At 37.9% G+C, this 17,784-nt stretch overlaps 1 protein-coding gene across 4 annotated transcripts in view; it reads right to left on the bottom strand.

Moving 5' to 3' along the window:
- The window catches only part of SORCS2 (sortilin related VPS10 domain containing receptor 2), a 1,375,930-nt gene that overhangs the window by 919,343 nt on the left and 438,803 nt on the right, over positions 1 to 17,784 (bottom strand). The window contains exon 1 of one of the 4 annotated variants that reach the window (XM_056802397.1): positions 4,721 to 4,885. The exons of the other annotated variants lie outside the window; for them this stretch is intronic. The gene's annotated coding sequence lies outside the window, so the exon portion shown is untranslated. Of the gene's footprint in view, positions 1 to 4,720; positions 4,886 to 17,784 lie in introns of those variants that run through there. 4 annotated transcript variants of the gene reach the window in all.

Here is a 17,784-nt window from a genome sequence, read left to right on the forward strand (position 1 = left end):
GTTCTAGTCTGACTTTAGAACAGTATATTAGTGAATAATGACCCTGGGATGGATTCTACTGTTAGGAGCAAAGGTAGGCAAAATTAAAAGGAAGATGTAATGATTTTAAGTGGTTAGAACCATGAATAAAACTCAGGGTCTCTTCCTTTTGAGAGCCATGGCTTAGAAGAAATTCCTTAGTCTGAATATCTTCTTCAGTATGAAGAAATTTTCTTAAATTCAAGTTTACAATGAGCGTGAGAGCATAGATAAGTCATCTTATCCTCTTTGGGACTCAGTTTCCTCATCTGTAAAGTGAATCAGTTAAATCAGATAACTTCTAAGCTCCCTTCCAATTCTAAAACACACATTAAGTAATCTTTAGAGATTCTTTCTATCTTTCCTTCTACTAGTACTCAAGGAAATCTAGCAGTTCTCTAAAGTTGTATCTTGTCCCCTTTCCAAAACTGACTATTCCTTCATTCACAATCCCTGACACAGAAGACCAGAAAGCAGAGTTGGCATATTTTCAGACTCTCCTCTGCTACCATTGGTTTGAAGCTATATGTCTCTAAAAATAATTGCATTCTGTTCAGATTTCTTTTTTAACTGTTACCTGCTTCTGGATCACCTGGTCACTCTCCCTGGGTAATAATTTCAATACCTAGCTCACAATCTTGTCTCTACCCCAACTTCTTCTTCCCTCAACCAGATCTTCAACCAACTCCACTCGAATAATTTCCATCATTCAGAACCCTTGTCATCTCCATCCCAAAGAGTGCCGTCCCCTTTGCCTCTCTCTACACCTTCCCCTAATGTGCCTAAGATATGTGCCTGGTACCAGAGCTCCAAAGGACAAAGCCTTTTCAACTCTATCTTCTTTGTGGGCAATTTAAGTTTCACACATATTTCAGTATGGTAGAAAGCATGTTAGTTGGGGTGAAAAATTATCATATCTATGCATATTTAATAGATAAAAACCCAAATGCAGAAAAATAGCTTCAGAGTCAGTGGCAAAAGACATAATGTAAATCTCATCAAAATCAAATGAATCCATATTGAGCATTGAGGTGAGAAATACAGTACATTGGACTGCTATGCCTATTACAATTTCAGTGGGTTTTTAACCAGATTTCCTGCTTGTTCCACCACGTGTCTCCTTCAAGACATCTTTCTGCCCAAGTTTTGTTCTGAGAAATGCTAAACATAATTATGGAAGTCCACAGAATGCCAAATTAATGTTAAACTATAGAGCACTTCCTATGTATATGGCACTTTTACACATCCTCCCAGGTGAACCTCATAAAATATCTTTGAGGAAGGTAGTGCAAATATTATTACCCTATTTTACAGATGAAGAAACTGAGGCCCAGGTTCATATCTACCCACAGGTTATTCCCTTATTTATCAACCACAACCTCCATATAGGCCCCTATGAGAGGAGAGGAGAGATTACTGTTGCTTTGTTCATTCTTTAGTATGAAGTCTAGTAAACAGAGATTGAGGCAAAAAATCCGGGTTCAAATATGATTTTGCCCATCATGATCTGCATGACTTGAGGGAAACAATTCACTTCTCTTAGTTATAGATTCCTCATCGGTAAGACAAGAACTATTAATGCCGGTGATGTCAGAAAGCTCGGTAAGAGATCCAAATGTTGAGAGTATTAAATAAGCCAGTGAACCTGAGTGACAGAGTAAAGAGCAGCTATTGTTAGAAACATAATAACAGAGAACAGAACATAAATTATAAGAATAACTAAAGCACTTTTGGTAACTGAGTCTGTAGCATGGACAGCCACAGATATACTATGTAACTTTAGAAAATATTCTAAGTCGTAACTGTTTTTCAGAATCCTAGTTAGAAATATATATGTATGCATATATGTATATAGGTGTGTATGTATGTATGTATGTATACATGCATGTATGCATGGATTCTTTTATTTTAAATCCTTACTTTCCATCTTGGAATCAATGGTATGAGTTGGTTCCAAGGCAGAAGAGTAAGTAAGTAAGGGCTAGGTAATGGGGGTTAAATAACTTGCCCCAAGTCACCCACCTGTGTCTGAGGAAATGTCTGACGGCAGATTTGAACCCAGGACCTTTCATCTCTGAGCCTGGCTCTCAAACCACTAAGCCACCGAGTCTCCCTTACGTATATAGTCTTGATACTTCTAAAGAGGTATGATTATCAAAATACATGCATATATACACATATATACTTATATAGGGTATTCCAAAAGACTTAGTGATAATGTAAGCTATTAAAACTCAAGGGGAAGTGTTAAAGGCCACAGCTTAGTTTCCATAGCTTATATCTGTACTAAGTCTTCTGGGACACCCTATTTACTTACCAGCACAGATAGGTTTATATAATAGCTTTTAAAGGTTTGCTTAAAGGCTGCTTGTAAAGCACAGTTGTAAAACCCATACAGAAGTAATAAGAAAAAAATCAGATACTTCTCATAATAATAGCTAGCATGTTTTCTTAAAAAATCCCTGGAAGATAAATGTTATCATTGTTCTTATTTTACAGATGAGAAAACTGAGAAAGGTAGAAGTTAAGTGACTTATACAGGGTCACACACCTGGTATCTGAGGCTGGCTTTGAATTCAGATCTTCCTGACTCAAGTTCTAGCATTTTTATCTACTATATCATCTAGTTGGGTCACCTGGATAAACAGTACACCAATTTAATAAAAAGGGGTAACTCCATTACTAAGACTCCATCTAGCTATATATTATCAGAGTATGGCATTGATCTTGGCCTCTAAAGACTATGCCCATGAATAAAATTCCCGGCAGATGCTAGTAAGCTGAGGAGGATTTGAATACATGCCTAATAATTAACTGGGCCTATTGTCTGAGGAGCACTAGATAAGAGAAAAAGGGTTCCTTCCAAGAAAGTGAAGGTGTGAGAGGGGACGATCTAGGTGGTTCAGTGGAGAGAAAGTCAAGAGACAGAAGTTCCTGGATTAAAAACTGGCCTTAGACACTTCCTAGCTATGTGACCCTGGGTAGGTCATTTAACCCTCATTAGCTAGCCCTTACTGGACCCCTGATTTGTAACAAATACAGAGTATTAATTCTAAGAAAGAAGGTAAGGGTTTCAAAAGAAAGAAAGAAAAAATGCTTGAGATGACTTCTTTTTTTCCCCCAGCAACAGTTACTCACCAAGTCCTTCTACCACATAAGATAGGTAGCATTTCTGTATCATTTCAAAGTTTATAAAGCACTTAAAAATTACCTCATTAGATCCTCACAACCTAGTATCATCCCCATTTTACAGATGAGGAAACTGAGGTAAACAGAGGGTAAGTGGCTTGCCCAGGTCACACAGTCAGCAAGTATCTCAAGTCATATTTGAATTCAGGTTTTCCTGACTCCAAATCTAGTACTTTCCCCACTGCAGCATCTACCTATTTATGTTCTGGAGGCGTGATTATCGGCAAGAGGAAGTATCGTGTATCAGAAAGTTCATATGATCTGAAGACACATTCTGACCCTAATGCTAGTTGTGTAATAAGTCACTTAATCTATCTGAGGTTCAGTGCACACATCTGAATAACTAGAATCATTCTACTTGGCCTTAATATCAGGATAAACTTTCTAGTATCTAGAGCTATGGGCAAGTAGTAGAAGTTACTCTGAGAGGGAATAGATTCTTCCATACGCAACATCTTCAGACCAAAGCCATATGATCACTCCTAGGGTATATGAGAGAGGAGTCAAAATGGCACCTCTCACAGGGCTGCTATATGGAAAGGACTGTGGGAACCTTCAAATGCAACAGAAATGTGCTAATTACTTATTATAGTGAAGGGAACAGGCTTACCAAGGAAATCGTCATAGACCCCTACAGGAGACTGATTAGGGGAGCCCCTGGAACAGTTGGATGAGTTCCTCTATCTACTTCCTGAAATTACAGGAAATGGATAGACCTTTGTTGGACACCTCTTATGGTGGTAAACATCCTCCATAGTCACTTGCAAAAAAGATATGAGAAATTCTTTGATTGGTTCACAGTGATTGGATAGCATCCAAGACAACTGGAGGGCAGATTCCTTAAAGTAACTATCTTTTCTCTTATAGTCTATAAGAGTGAGCAATATGACTCACCCATTTTTCATTCTCCACATTTTCCCTTAGATGAAATGTATTTCACCTTTCACTGTTGTTCATTTTAACAAAGAGAATAGGCCTACTTGCAAAAGAAGCACATGCAAAGTGGACTGTGCTTACCGGGATGAACTTGAGAAAAATTTTCTAGAACTCTGACCCCCTGATGCCTTCTTTTGCCTTTCTGTTTCCTCTTCCACGTCAAAGAAGTAAGGTGTCAACTAAAAGTCTGAGGTCATGCTTGGATTTACAAGTGACAAGAACCTTTCCTACCCTATTGTGGTTGTGAGTTGCTCAGATCGTTAAGGGTTAAAGAGAATAAGAAATATTTGTTCAATAGACCCAAAATATCCGCCTGGATGGGGGTATCTAGTAAATGATTTCAGTGATCTATGCTGCTTATCTTTCCCATGGTCTCTATTGATTTAATTTCTTTTCATGCATTTTCTGTAGTATATAAAATAAAGGTTGTCCCATGCCCTATATCTGTAATGTATGCAATATATAAGTTGGAGAACTTGTAATCCACATGTTAGGAGACCTAGACTTGAGCCACACCTAAACTTTATTAATATTTTTACTCTTGGATATGAACTATAAGCCTAAAAAAGAAACTGACCTTTCAAAGCCAAGTCCCAAGATTGCAAGTTGGTCCACGGGAAACCTAAAATCCTTGGGGGCAGGAAAGATTAGACTATAGCAGATGGAAGTAAATTGGCCATATGTAAAATTATCTCATCATCCTATTCAAAACATATTAACTAGGTTGAAGAAAGAAATGGCAAACAACTCCAATATCTTTGCCAAGAAAACTCCAAATGAGGTCACAAAGAGTTGTACATGACCAAATCAACAACAACAAATTGAGTTTAGCATGCCCTGGTTTAAAGTTTTTGAAAGGAAAATGGGGACTAGAGTCAACTCCTATTTCTGCTCTGACCAAAAACATTAATGTGTCCAACATTTTGAGAACCTCGATAGCATGTCTCTGGAGAGATCCAAGTAAATGGGATAGACACGGAAGCAGGGATCCTAGAGTTGTAAACTTTTAGAGCTAGAATGTACCTTTGAAAGAAATCTAATCTAATCCTTAAATTTTACAGATGAAGAAATGGAAGCTTGGAATACTAGATTTGAATCCTTATTCTTTGCATTCAATCCCACACTCATTCAGCGATTATATTTAGGATCCTCAAAATTAATCAAAGAACCATGAATCCCTAACTCAGTATTAGAGAGAGTCAGAAGAAAGTTGCATTGAATTGTGCATGTGGATCCCAAGTTAAATGTTGGGTCTCTGAATCAAAGATGACATCACTCTTTTATGGCTCTATTCCTTTCTCAAACATAAATTCAAGCTGCCCAACCCACAAAACCAGCTGCTTTAATCATCAGGGAGTTACATCGACAATAATTCTACAGAGCACCCTCCAAAATAAAGCTGAATTTTGTTTTTCTTGTCAACATTTGGGAAAATCTGATTTAGTAATCTGGGAATGACTAAAAATGGCACAATTTGAGCAGAGTATAGAAAAGTATGAAAATTTAACTTTTGGTTGCTCTGAATGACAGAATGTCAGAGTAGGAAGGGGCTCTACAGTATAGAATACAGAGTATTAGATTTATAAAGGAACTTGGAAAGAGCATGCCCCATTTAAAAAGGACACTCTAGAACATAGAATATTAGAACTAGAAGGGATGTTAGAATAGAGTTAAATATGGGAGGTACTAGATTCAAATCTGGCCTCAGACATTTCCTAGCTGTGTGACCCTGGGCAAGTCACTTAAGCCCCAATGTCTAGATGTTAATGGTCTTCTGCCATAGAACAAATACACAGTATTGATTCTAAGATGAAAAGGGTTTAAATTTTTTAAAAGAGTACAATTAAATCCTGAAATAACCTTAAAATATCAGAGATCAGAGATGAAAGAGTATTTAAAAGGCAAACCAGAATGGTAGAGCTAGAAGAGACCATGGACATCATTTAGTTCTAACCCTTCATTTTCAAGGTGGGGAAACTGAAGCCTATAGAGGAAGAACTTATAAAATGAGGAGAGCTTGAAGGTAGAAAGGGAATCATCAGGTCATAATGATAATTAACATTTAGAGAGTGCTTATTATGTGCCAGTCAGTGTGCTAAGTGCTTAACAATTATAATCTCATCTGATCCTTACACAAACCCTGGGATGTAGGTCCTAATATACTATCCCATTTGACAGATGAGGAAACTGAGGCAAACCAATGCTAAATGTTTTACCCAGAGTCAAAAAGGGAGTAAGTATCTAAGATTGAATTTGAACTCCAGGTCAGTGCTGTGTCTCCTGGGCTGTTTAGCTTCACCTTTGTTTCAGGAGGTGGTTGCACATTAAATGCCCTAAGGTACTTTTCAACTCTGAGAGTCTAGAATTCAGGGGATTTGCCCAAACTCACACAGTGAGCTAATGGTATAGGGTAGAAATCATACCCAAGAGGTCTTTTAACTCCCAGACCTGAATGGCTAATAAGAGGATTTTTAGCTCAGACAAGCACAGCAAGTTTGCAACCAAATTCTCTTTATTCATTAATTCACTATATAAATATAGAAAATGAACTTACCCTAAGTGCCTCTGTGCCTTGGGAACCAGGGTGCCTATTTCCAGTCTAAGCAAATGAGGATGATGTCATTGCACTTTAAAAGTCCCATTTCAGGGTCCAGAATAAGAAGCCTGATAAGAGTCTAGGTGTCTTTAAATAGGCACACAAAGCAAGAAGAATGAGCGACAGATCTCTCCCCCCAACCCCACCCGGGAAGCTTTCTGAACAGCATTATAAGACAAGTGTAAGAGAACACCCACTCACCATGGGGCACTGCTTCCTATAGAGGCATGCATGTGGAAAGAGATGCAGAGTGACATACATATTTCCTCAGCTTCCTGGGAAAATGTCAGCTTTCTGAGTCAGACCTTAAAGGTAGCCTTCCCTGAGCACCCTCCCCATCCCCTTATTTCCCCAATCAGAACTCTTTCAACATTAATTTGGTGCTTCAGGGGACAAACAGGAAGATTAGAATTTAAGAAAGAGCATTTGACTTGGAGTTATGAAGAGCTGAGTTCAAATCCTCCTCAAATGTTTTCTAACTATGTGGCCCTGGACAAGTTATTTAACCTCTGTGGGTCTCTTTATCTATTGAATGAGAATGTCTGGAATCAGTGGCCTCTAAGACTCCTGTAAGCTCTAAATCTATGACCACAAGTAGTACTAACCAGTGGCGTCTAACTCAGAAACAAGGGCCACTATAAAGTACATAGGGAGCATGCTGGGCTACGGGCTGACTTCGACTCCATGATGGGTTTCATATAACTCTGATCTTGACCATGCCAATGCCCATCTAGGCAACTTCTGAGCAATAGTCTAGGCAACAATAGCAATAGCTTCGCTTTCTCTTTTGGAACCTAAATTTTCTCTTGTATAAAATAGGAATGACATTCTGCTTAGGTGGTGAGAATCAAATGAGATAAGGGATTTTAAAGTTCTCTGTCACCCTAAAACTCCATATCAAAACAAGTAAGTGTTGTTTCTGGGATTATTATTGTTATTAATTTGACACTGAAACTTTTTATTGTCTCTTATGAGATCGGGGAGGAAGGGAGGAGAGGGAGGAGAGGGAGGGAGGGAGGGAGGAAGGAAGGAAGGAAGGAAGGAAGGAAGGAAGGAAGGAAGGAAGGAAGGAAGGAAGGAAGGAAGGAAGGAAGGAAGGAAGGAAGGAAGGAAGGAAGGAAGGAAGGAAGGAAGGAAGGAAGGAAGGAAGGAAGGAAGGAAGGAAGGAAGGAAGGAAGGGGAGGGAGAAAAAAGTCTGCATTAATTGTTTACATGTGCCAGGAGCTTTACAAATATCTCACTTGATCCTGTCTTGGGAGGTAAGAACTATTATTAGCCCCATTTTATGGTAGAGGAAGCTGAGACAAACAAAAGGTAAATCATAGGACCAAAGAATCACAATATTCAAATTAGAATGAAGCCCAGAGATCATCCAACACAACTTCAGATAAGGAAACAGGGCAAAGGAGATGAAGTAACTTATCCACAGTCCCACCAGTTAGAGATGTTTGAACCTAAGTCAAAGGTCACATTTGAACCCAAGTCTCCTGATTTCTGAGCCAGTGCTTTTTCTATTCTATCATACTTCTATGTTTAAATGGCATCATGTACAACTGAACAACAGTAAGGATATTATTCTATTACAATAACAAGTTAAATTAAATTGCACTTTGCAGTTACACCTAATGATATTATTATTCACGAGGGCCCCTATAATATCCCAAGAAAAAAATTAGTTCTGCTCTAATTTAATTTAATGATGCAAGTGGTTGTGCCTTGCAGATGGTCCTCTAATTTATCTGTGAAACTCTGTAAAGACCACAAACACATGTGCAAAAACTGCAAAACCATTTAGGGATGATAGAAGGAGAGGCTTCATTTTAAATGACCTCTACCATAAGCCTTTGTAGGAACCTCATTGGGAAACTTCATCAAAATCATGTTCATCCATTGCACAAGGAAGCTGGGGCTAATTGAGCATTCTGTGAAAAATAGATGAAAGTTTCATTATTCCATTTCTATGATTTCAGTATTCTTGTGACCTTTGCCAAGGTGGGTTTTGTGGAGCAGAGAAGTCCTAACCAATAGAGATATGTGTATGTATGGTGGGAGTATCATCTAGGAAGCCCCTGTCATCCCCGCCTAGCCAGAAGTGATTGGAATAGGATGGAATATACTCCAATCAAGCTCAGAGATTGGTTACCCTGGCACAAATCCAGAACTCTCTGATACCATATTTGTGACATTTCTTTGAATTTATTCCCTATCATAACCACCTTTGGACAAGGCCCACACCAAACATCACTTAGTATTTAAGGAAACTGTCTATAACCTTGTTTCTTACCATTAATCTCACAAATTATTTTATACTTTTATTAGGCTGTTTTCCTACTTTCTACTAAGAATGTTTGTAGAATGTTGTATATGGGTCATATATCAGGAATGTAGGAAGGAAAGGAGTGAAGGAAGAAAGGGAGGAAAGAAAGGGAGAAAGAGAGAGAAAAGTGAAAAAAGAATGAGAGAATGAGAGAAAGAAAGAAAGAATGAGAGAAAGAAAGAAAGAAAGAAAGAAAGAAAGAAAGAAAGAAAGAAAGAAAGAAAGAAAGAAAGAAAGAAAGAAAGAAAGAAAGAAAGAAAGAAAGAAAGAAAGAAAGAAAGAAAGAAAGAAAGAAAGAAAGGAAAGAAGGAAGGAAGGAAGGAAGGAAGGAAGGAAGGAAGGAAGGAAGGAAGGAAGGAAGGAAGGAAGGAAGGAAGGAAGGAAGGAAGGAAGGAAGGAAGGAAGGAAGGGAAAAAGAAAGAGAAAAGGAGAGAAAGAAACAGAGAAAATGAAAGAGGAAAACAGTGAGAGAAAGAGAAAAAAGGGGGAAAGAGAAAGAGAGAGAGAAAGAGAAAGAAAGAAGAAAAGAAAGAAGAAAACTTAATGAGAACCAAATCTGCCTTTTATATCCACATGTGTTGTTGTTGCTGTTCAGTTGTTTGAGTCATGTTGGATTCTTCATGACCCCATATGGGGTTTTCTTGGCAAAGACACTGGAGCAGTTTGCCATATCCTTCTCCATCTTATTTTACAGATGAGGAAACAGGCAAATGGGGTTAAGTGACTTGCTAGGGTCAAAGACCTTATAAATGTTTGAGGCCAGATTTGAACTCACATCTTTCTGACTCCAGGACTGCTGCTATATAAGCCTCCTGAATTTTAGCTATGTTGGTCCTGGCACATAGTACACATCTAAATTACAGCTTGAAACCTCTGCCATCTTGTTAAATCCTATGAGAAATTATGATCCACTGGAAAGGACCTTTGAGAATCTAGTCACCTCTACATCATAGTTAGACATATAAAAAAAAAACTATGAACTGAGCAATTTTTTATAAATTTATTCAATGTTGAATTGATGAGACTACTCTGCTGGGCTGTGAACACCAGAACGCAGAAACCCTGCCTTATTTAGTAACCTTTGTATTTGCTCCAGCTCCCTAGCAATTGGCTCTGCATAGAGCAGGTACTTATTGTTAAGATGGTATAGTGTGGGTAAAGGGGAGCCATAGGTTCTAGAATCAAGAGAAATCAGTTCCATTTCCAACTTAATACCTGTGTGACCTCGGGCAAGTCATTTAACTTTCATGGACATTACTTTTCCTCATCTATAAAAATGAGAGGGTTTAATCTGTGATCCCTTTCAGTTCTAGTGCTAGGATCACAAATAATGAGTGAAGAGTTTTGGGGGAAATGATTCTCTACTACAATGTATCTTGGCTCAGCTTCAGTGGCTGCCTCTCTATTCCCTTTAGTGAAAAAAGAAGGCTTCTTCCACCTTACCTTCAGATCCCCTCCCCCCCCAGGAGGAAAGAAACAGGAAAACCCTCTGGGAAATAGATTACAATAACTATAAAGAAATAAAGCTAGAGAAGTGAGAGAGGAAGAAAGAAAGAAAATATTTTCTCTTTTCCCAATTTCATTTTCCTTAGGTTTGCTGGACTGTCAGGGAGCTCTTTATCTCCCTTAGGAAGGCAGCCCAAAAAATACTGTCCTAATTTCCTTCAGATTTACTTTGGTTTTTCAGGAACTCTTTTCTGGCTGAGGTATTTGAGGAAAGGCTTCTGTGACTGCTGTACAAACAGATAGATCACAATCCAGTTCCCCTTCCCTTTGAAGATATGAAAGAAAAGAAAACTATCTTCCCTCCCCATCCTTACCCACCAATAAACATGAGGTAGACTCTTCACCATTCTGTTTTTCATTTGAGAAGTCTAGGGGGATCATGGAAACTGTATTGGACTTCAGACACAACTCATAAACTAGCTTCAAATTATTGGTCTCCCTCTTACTACCTTGTATGACCTTCGAGGAGATATTGCTTGCTTATCTGTAAAATAAAGAGATTGGACTAGATGATCTCTAAGATGCATCCCAGCTTTAACTTTCTTAAACTGTAGAATTCCTCTGTCCAAAGATGGCGTCAGTGACCAAGGCTCACCAACTACCTCACCCTAAGTAGAGCTTAAGGGGCATTTCTTAGAAAACATTTGTGCTTCACCTGTTACACAGCTGGACTTAGAACTGTCTCAGTTCCTCAAACATCATTTCCCCTTAGGAGAAATTCAATTATAGCTGAGAAGAAATTAATTCTGCATATTTTAGGAAAAAGAATCCTGGTGTGTAAGTTTTTTTTCTTCTTTTGCCCTTATTAAAAAGATTTCCAAAGTCAAAATAGAATATGAGCAACAAGTACAACTATATATGCTGAAAGAATAATAAAAGAAACAAAACCCCAGGTGATTATAATTAACCAAACAGCTCTGGGAAGAGATAAGGAAATGCACTCTCTGAAACTCAGATTCAGAGTGAGTAAAATGAGGTGGTTGGGCCAGATGATCTACAAGGTTCCTTTATGCTCTAAATCTATGACCCTATGTACCCTTGAAAATCTTAAAGTGTCATATAAAAGGTAGATATTATTAAATTAGAGATTATCTTAGAGTGAAGATATCATTGAGGAGGACTAGGATAGAAGTCTTGCAGAAGGTGAGACTTTTCAAAGCTATCATTTTTCCCCAACCAAATTCAGATTCCTGCAGATTAATAACTCTTATTCAATGTTATCATGCATAAGAAAAGTAGGAGATTTTATTAGATTTAAAGAGAAAGAAATCATTAAAAAGAGGAGTATCAAGGAAGACTTCTTTGAAAAGAAGGCATCTCAACTGAGACTAGAAAAATGGAAAGTTCGAGAAGGAGAAGTGTATGATTCAAGGGGAAAGTTATTTCAGACATTAGATATTGCATTTAAATTATGTACATAGGGAATGACCAACAGGCCATTTTACCTGGAGCACAGAGTATAGGTGAAAATGGGATGTAATGATGAAAAGAAAGATTGGTTATAAATTTTGTAAAGTTTTCTATGCCAAAATGAACAATATGGACTATTCCAATGTGCTACATGAATAAAGTTAAATTAGCTTCACCTTTCTCCAGTTCTTATGTATATAGACTTCATCTTTTGATAGAAATATGTGAAATCTTTGTCTCTGCTGCTGTTATAGTTATTGCTTGTCCTTTGTTTTTTGAAAAAGACCAATAACATCACAATGTCATGTCAAGAAACAGTGTATTTCAACTGTGGATGTTTCATCCACTGAGAATTCAGAAAGCTCTATTACAGATCAGGCACAAACAGTCTATTAGAAAATATAATGGATGATGGGTTATATCTTGATTTGCAAATGAATTTGGATTTTTGTAAGTTAGAGTTGTACAAAGTTGTGAGCCCCAGTTTCCCTTCCAGAGTCATCTAAATCCAGTGGAAAGAAAAAAAAATGGTGATGGGTTGAGATGCAATGGATGATCCTGGCTTCTTTGATGGCTGACCAGGCTCTAGGCTTATGTTGGAGAAGCTGTGGCACAAGTGCTAGGGTGGCACAGAAGAGGCTGTTTCATTCCCCCTCTCACAGCACTCAAGGATATTTTTTGCATCCCCTGCTCCTCTGCCCAGCCACCCAACATGAGCACTTCCTCCCTCCACTGTCTGGGGTAATGGGGGTAAGGCTCACAGGCAGCCTGAAGTTGCAGTTTGGGCATGCTATCTCAAAAACATTCACCAACATTTCTCTAGGCACTCCCTAGCACCAGTTTCAGCCACCTTCATGGACACTGGAACAAAATGCTCTCATCTACCCAAAAGAAGTCTTCACATGCTTGGGTAGATGTCTTCTGCTGGTATGAAAGACAACAATGCCTGGAGTAGACCATCAGCTTGGTAGCTTGCTGCCTGACCTATATTTATTTTTAATAGTGGAATACAGCTGACTAGGGTTAGGGGATATTAGAATAAAAGGGCTAGAAGTAAAAGGAAAACGAAGAATTGTCAGAACTAGAAGCCTTTCAAATATGAAACATTAAAGAAGAGGAAGCTTAGGGACCCACACCTCTGATTTACATTTGAAAAAATAGAGGCACCAAGATGGGAAATGACATTCCCAACATAACACTATTTGATAATAGAGCAACTAGGATTTGAATCCAAGTCATCATCTACCTCCTTGTTTTTTCCATTTTACAACCTCTTGTCATCCTGCTTATGATCACAAACTCAAAATGGATAAAAGAGCTCATACCATACAAACACAAACATAAACATTTAATGTCTTCATATGTATTTCCCAATCTGATGATCCAGTATCACTAAATCCATTTTATTACATATACTTCAAAACCAAATTATGATATTCGATTTTAGCTTAAACTAGATCATTTTCAAGACCTTTTCATGTAGTATTAACTCAAAACATCATTTGCATAGCATCTTAAGATTTTTAAATTTCACAAGCATTAGCTGATTTTATTCTCAAAATATCTCCAGGAGATAGAAGCTCTTATTATCTCAATTTTATAGATGCAGATACTGTGATAGATAGAAGTTTAGTGACCTGCCCAGGATCATACAGATCATAAATACATAAGGTTGGATATTAACTCAAGTCTTCCTGACTCCAGGTCCTAGAATCCTATCCATTGTGTCATATAATTCTATCCATGTGTCATACTACCCCTAGGTACACATAGCTGGCATTTCTCCTGTACTCTACTAGTTACAAAACCCCTTTATACTTATTATATCATCTGAAATCACCCTAGAATTCTCATTTTCCCTTAGTTCATACTTGCTAATTCAAGAACACAGTAACCCTGTCTTGACTTTCCTTCAATAGAGGCTGTAATGAAAGGGTTCTGCATGTCCTCTTGTTCCCTCATTACACAACAGCTTCTGTGGTTGGACATCTTTGCTCCCTGTTTTGTTAGAATGGCCAAAGGCCCTAGAACTCTCCAGGATGCTCTAGGCACTAAGACCAGAGTATCTCTACTTTCAATGCCTTCCAGCCTGAGGACAGCAGCAGTCACAGTACCCGCTGAAAATCTCATTGTTCAGCTTTTCATTCTGGATGTTCCACAGGGGAGTTTACAGTTCTAATTTTCTGTGTTAACATGACCATATTTTACAGTTTCACATGGAACTCCTGTCCATCATAAAAACAACATAGCTGATGAATTATTCAAAAATACCCCCCAGCTCTGTACATGCATAGATGGGAGTAGCAAAATCTTGAATAAATGCAATTCACATTAAGGATATTTGAAAGGTAATTCTATCTTTTAATAAAGTCTCAGATCCTAGGATACAGAGCTCAAAAACATCAAATTAATACACTGAAATAATAGCTAGCCTTTATATACAACTATGGTTTACAAAACACTTCAAACACTTTATCTCATGTGATTCTCACAACAACCCTGGGAGGTAGGTGCTATTATTATCCCCATCTTAAAGATGAGAAAAGAGAGGCCAACAGAGGTGACAAGACTTGCCCAGAATCACACAGCTAATATCTAAAGATGGATTTGAACTCACATATTCCTGAGTCAGAAGTTCAGTTCTCTATCTACTGTGGCAACAAGCTGTCTTAACGGACAAAAGAGAATCTGTTGTCCCACACCAAGAACGCAATGCCTTGTATTCTTATATTGAAGTACCCTCTTCCTTTAAGGACAAATTTAGGAAGTGTTCCCTGCTGACATCATCTGAGCTTCAGATGAAACTGAATTCAATGTGACAAACTAATTAAGCCCTTACAGTGTGTAAGTACTGTACTCAGTCCACACCAAAGATACAATGATGAATACAATATAGATTTGGATCACAAGGAATTTATATCAGAGAGTTTATATCTAGAAGACTTTTTTGCCAGTGAGTTTGGGCTTTACTTCATATTGTGAATCTCTTTGGGGATCTTAAAAAAAAAACCCTCACCTTCCATCTTGGAATAAATATTCTGTATTTGTTCCAAGGCAGAAGAGTGGGAAGTGCTAAGCAATGGGGGTTAAATGACTTACCCAGGGTCACACAGCTGGGAAGTGTCTGAGGCCAGATTTGAACCCAGGACCTCCCATCTCTAGGCCTGGCTCTCAATCCACTGAGCTACCCAGCTGCCCCCTCTTTGGGGATCTTGCAGATAACATTTGGCATTGTAAAATGCCTGTGGTTCTGTGCACAGTGAACCCCCAAAGGTTTTGGAGATGAATTTGTTTCAAAAGTCCAGACCAACTACATTCCTGAAAATGCTTTCTGAAACCTTCCCAAATGATTTCTATTGGTATAATAATAATAATAATACACATACATATATATAATACATACATACATTTGTATTCATCCAATGAGTGAAATCTCTTCAAAGAGGAAGTCAGAAATCATGAGACTAACACCAGGACTCCTAATTTCCAATATCATATTTTCACTAAGCAATTTCTCCAGCGGTTGTAATAGGAAGATAAATCAATTAAGAGCAAGAAGAAATTCAGATATTGTCTAGAGAAAGATCTTTTTACAAGGAAAATGAGGCCCCCAAATCCCACAAGTATTAAACAGGAGATCCAGGATCCAAACCCTGACTTCAAAGCCAGTGTTCTCCTCACAGATTTTGAGTGATCCCTTAATAGAGCCTTTTATTGCAATATATCTAGAACTGTTTGAAAGATATTGTCTAACAAATTATACAAGCCTGACTATTACAATAGTGTTATATGAAAGCTAACAAATATTTGAATGGTTATCTGAATTCAGTCACAATAATGAGTACACATGGTAGTTCAGCATCCATGAATGGAACACTCAAATCCAAACTATGTAAGGTGGATCTAAATCTCAGAGTGTGAACAAATTAACAAATCAGAGATAACTTTATCTAAGTCTAACTTAGATGAATTAATTAAAAACTAGGGAGAACCATCATCCTAACTAATAAGTTCAATGAGAGAATATCAAATTCCTCTCAGGCCTGGGTTCCATTCTTGGAGCGCTAATTAAAATGGACAATTCCATCCATGTCAGTGTTTCCAGTTAAAAGAAATAATGGGACAAATATTCTACTTAATTTTTGCTCCGCTAAGAAAACAACTTCTAGCCAGGATGCTATAATTTACTTCATATAGAAGTTTTATCATCAGGTTATTTATAATCTCTTCTTGCCCTCTCATTATTTTTATTAAAACTTTGATCTTCTCTCTTAGAATTGATACTAAGTATCAGATCCAAGGCAGAATGGTGATTTGTCAAGAGTCACATAGCTAGGAAGTGGCTGAGTCTAGATTTGAACCCAGGACCTCCCATCTCCAGGCCTATTGCTATAGCCACTGAATCACCCAGCTGTCCCATTGTTATTCATTTCAGCCACCTAGGAGGGAATGTGAACCACAAGAGTACAGACTCTCCAGAGTTGAGGCAAAACTCAAAGGCTAAGACAAGCCCTACCCAAATCATGAATCATGTGGCCCACATCATTGACAAGTGGTTATCTAACCTGTGCTTGAAGACCTTCCACTATGACAGTGGAGAGGAAAGCTGGAGAGGTGAGGTCATTGTTTCTTGTGTCAGTCCACTCCACCTTGGGAAGGTTCTGGTCATTAAAACATTTGGCAAGTTGAACTCTGCCACATATAAGCATCCATCTATTTGTTCTAGTTTTGTTTCAGGGAGCCAAACAAAATGGCAGTCCTTCAGATGGTTATACTTCTCTACTAGGCATTCCAGATTCTTTCAGCTGATACTTTTATTGCAAAGTTTTAGTATTCTTCAACACTTAAATTTCAATTTGTGTCATTCCTTATTCTCTACATAGAAAGGTATGATTATTATTATTAATGTAGCATTTTACAGTTATAAAAGTGTGGTGTAATGGATATAACACTGGACTTATACACTCTAGATTTGGTGTTCAAATTCCACCTGAGACACTGTTAGACCCTGGGAAAATCACAAAAAAAAAATCACTTAAGTTCTATAGGTTTCAGTTTCCTCATCTGTAAAATGGTTGAATTTGATGAACTCTAAATTTCATTCCTCTCAAAACTCTGACCCAGTGCTTGATGTTTCTAGAAAATGGAATGTCTTCTAGGAATCACCAACTTACTCTAATGCATAGAATGGTTTTTAAAAGTCTGCAAAACCATTGAAAAAGGATCTTGGATAATCTCTAGTGATCAAGCTTACCAGCATTGTCAGTCACTGATAAGTGTTGGTCACAACATAGCTGATGTTGCCTTGGAAATAACATGATGTTAGGGAGGTCTCTTTTCTCACCTCTCACCATGGAAGAATTGGCTTCCCACAAGTTGGTTGTTATTACCATGAACCAAACACTACCCAAAGCTGTGGGAAATCTTTAGTGGGTAGGGGTACATTAATAGGGACCATTTCCCATTCATCCTTTGGTAAGTTATACTGCATAAATACTATAGATACTACTGTGACAATCACATGACTAAGAAGTGGGGGAGAGCAGAAGAGACTAATTCTCAGGAAAAGTTTGGAGAATCCTGGCATTGACAGAAAGTGAAAATAAAGGACTTCATACTGAAGGGAAGGAGAAAAGGAAAAGGAGAGAAAATAAAAAGGAAAGAGAGAAGGAACCAGAGAAAAAGAAAGACAAAAATGATAAAAATAAAACAGGAAAAATGATGAAAAAGATGAAGATAAAGAAAAATAGAAATAGCTCATGTTTTCACGGCACTCTAATTTTTAAAAGCATTTTCCTTATAATAGCCTTGG

The sequence above is a fragment of the Monodelphis domestica genome, chromosome 6, assembly GCF_027887165.1.
Source record: "Monodelphis domestica isolate mMonDom1 chromosome 6, mMonDom1.pri, whole genome shotgun sequence".
Classification (NCBI taxonomy): domain Eukaryota; kingdom Metazoa; phylum Chordata; class Mammalia; order Didelphimorphia; family Didelphidae; genus Monodelphis; species Monodelphis domestica.